The 3291-nt window shown below is 45.1% G+C and overlaps 1 pseudogene; it reads right to left on the reverse strand.

Moving 5' to 3' along the window:
• Positions 1 to 1061: 1061 nt before the first annotated feature.
• LOC119273865 lies at positions 1062 to 1198 on the reverse strand (annotated as a pseudogene).
• Positions 1199 to 3291: the final 2093 nt, after the last annotated feature.

Raw genomic sequence — 3291 nt, forward strand, 5'->3', positions numbered from 1 at the left:
CAAGTAAACTTGCTAAAGTCATCAATAAAACTGACATAATATTTTTTCTCCCAAAAGAATCTCTTGCATGACCCCATACATCACTAAAAATAAGTTCCAACGGAGCATGAGACACACTATTTGATCTAGGATAAGGGAGTTGGTGACTCTTTGCACATTGACAAGCATCACACAGACTCAATGTTTGAACTAGACGACAATGGAAGATTGTCTTTATTTATAACTTGCTTAACTATGACCGAAGAAGGATGTCCTAATCTTTGATGCCATCTTGCCAAGGAGGGCTTGACGATGGAGTAAACTTGACGACTACGCTTTCGACTAAATGCTCTGGATGTGATGGGGTACAAGCCTCCAATGCATCTACCGTGTTGAAGGAGCTCCCTCGTTGCCCGATCCTTTATGAAAAATACGTGGGATGAGTTTCAAAGAAGACATTATTATCAGCAGTCAAATGAGACATAGATGCTAGTTCTTGTTGGCTTGTAGAACATGAAGGACATCTTTTAGAACAAGATCACATTTAAGATTAGGGGAATTAATAGATGCTTGACCAATATGACAAATATCCATACCTCCACTGCTTGCAGTGTGAATCTGATCATTGCCATAGTACTTCTCCCTCATGGCAAGTTTCTCAAGTTCATTGGTGATGTAATCAGTGGCCCCTAAGTCGGCATACCAGATGGTACCATCCCCTCCTTGCTCCCGGATCACAGCTGCAACAAGACGAGCGTCGGGAACGTAGTCCTCATCATAACGGTGCCAACAATCCATGACCTCATGGCCTGCCTTTTTGCAGAGTTGACACCGAAAACGTCCTTGGGAGGAGGATCCAGAGGAAGCATGGTTGTTGCTGTAGCCACCCCCTCCAGATCGCGAGGAGGTGGAAGTGTTGTTGTAGCCGCCTCCGCTTGGACGTGCACCTTGGCTGTTGCCACGACCGCGCCCGCCGCCGCCGCTGTTTCCGAGGCCATGCCCACGAGTAGATCCGCGATCTCATGAGGCGGCGTTAGCTGAAGGCTGCCGCATGTTTCTCCTGTGAAGAAGATTGAGACGCGCACCAAAACTTAACAGTTGTGTGTACAGCTCTTGGACGGTGACTGGCTCCACGCGCGCAGCAAGGGCCGACATTACCGGGTTGTAGTCGAGGTCAAGGCCGGCTAGAACCTGTGAGACAATTTCGTCGCTTTGCATCGCCGCTCCAGTGTATGCGATCTCATCTGACAGCGATGTGATCTTGGCTAGGAACTCTGACATATTCAAGTTTCCTTTTTTCCGATTGGTGAGCTCAACCCTTGGGTTTATGGCTTGAGCTTGGTTTTGGCAGCAAACATGGCATGGATCGCTGCCCATACCTCTGCCGGCGTCTGAAGGGTGACCACCTCCGCAAGGATCTCGCGAGACAAATAACCCATCAGAAAACCTTGGGCTTGCTGCTGTTGTGCATACTAGAGGATGCGACCGAAGTTCGCAATCTGCTCCTCTTTCCCATTATTGGTAATGGTGGGTGTCTCTGGCAACGCTTGGCTCTCCGTATCAAGGTGGTGGCCCATCTGCGCGCCCTTGATTTGGGGCAGCACAATGGCCTTCCACATGAGGTAGTTTTGCCTCGTGAGCTTCTCCTGGGGTGGGGGTCCGATGAACATGGGATATGGCGAGCTGGAGGAGGAAGGGTGATGGTGGAGGCTGATGCAACGGATGTGGTGAGGGCACTCATGGTGCTGGATTGGGTGGAGGTGGAGGTCATGGCGAAAGTGGTGACGGGGTTCGGAAGTTTACGATGGGGGTGAACTAGATGCAATCCTCTTTCGATCTCTGGGAAGAAGATGCTCTGATTACCATGTAAAATAGTTTGGAAAGTGTTGAACCCTTTTTCGGGCCGCAGTTTTATTTATACAAGTGATGACGTGGCTTACAAGAAGATCGATCAAGAGTTTGATCGAGAGTTATAGAGAAGGTCGGTAACGAGAGGAAGAAACAGAAGAAGAGATAGAATAGGTTTCCAGGAGTTTAAACCTCTAGTCCTATCCTATTACAATGTATTTCAACAGAGATGTCAGACCTCACAAGCTGCCTCATGTCGTTCATGGCGAGCGACCTCGGAGTCGAGCAGGAGATGCTTGTGGCAACCTTCCAGGGCAAGAAGCAGAGCATGGCATTCCACTACTACCCACCGTGCCGCCACTCAGACAAGGTGATCGACATCACACCGCACCACAACGGCCTCGCCCTCACGCTGCTTCTACATGTCGACGACACCCTCGGCTTGCAGGAGACGGAAAACGGCACCTGGTACCCGCACTGGTAGAAAAAGGGCCTGTTGTCCCGGTTCGTAAGGGCCCTGAACTGGGACTAAAGGCCACGTGGCCGGTCCACCTTTAGTCCCGGTTGGTAACACCAACCGGTACTAAAGGAAATTTTCTAATTTTTTTGAAATTTTTTTGAATTTTTTTTATTTTCAAATTTCTGAATTATTTTAACCTCTAATCTCTAATCACACCTCATCACTGCTCAATTTAATCTCTAATCACCCCTCATCATTCCAAATCATCTAACTTCCCGGACGGTCACCCATCCTCCCACTCCCCCAGCCTGAGCACGCTTAACTTCCGGGTTCTATTCTCCCTCGTTTCCAAGTCTGCACTCGTTGTTTTCCTGACAACAGTAAGATGTCAATCCTATTAACCCTCAGGAGTTTAGCTTGAGCATGAAGTCACACATTTCACTGTTTGAGTTTGAAACTATTGTTCTAAAAAATAATAATTTTTTAGTAACACTAATATTTCTTGAATAAGTAGTTTGACCATTGTTTGACCATAGTTTGACCAGATTTGACCAAAATTCAAAAAAACTGAAATAATTATTTAATAACACTAATATTCTTGAATAATTATTTAGTAACACTAATACTTCTTGAATAAGTAGTTTGACCATAGTTTGACCAGATTTAATGAAAATTTAAAAAAACTGAAATTTGAGCATAACTTTTTTTCCTTTTGGAATCTGAGGATTCTACAAATTTGCAAACAGGCCGTAGGCGGTCTCCATCGGATGTAACTTTTCGAGTAGATGATTTTTCATATAAAAAACTTTTTAATCCGAGTTCGTATGCAAAAGTTATGCCCATTTTACAAATTCCAGAGAGATTTTGTAAATAAAGTCGAAATTCATATTTGTAAATTTTCCCAACAACTAGACCACATATCACATGGGAAACTTATTTTATTTTATTTTATTGACATTTCCATCATTTTCTTTTGTTTTTTCTAAAACTGAAAAGGCGGTCCA

This window comes from Triticum dicoccoides, chromosome 3A (assembly GCF_002162155.2).
Source record: "Triticum dicoccoides isolate Atlit2015 ecotype Zavitan chromosome 3A, WEW_v2.0, whole genome shotgun sequence".
Classification (NCBI taxonomy): domain Eukaryota; kingdom Viridiplantae; phylum Streptophyta; class Magnoliopsida; order Poales; family Poaceae; genus Triticum; species Triticum dicoccoides.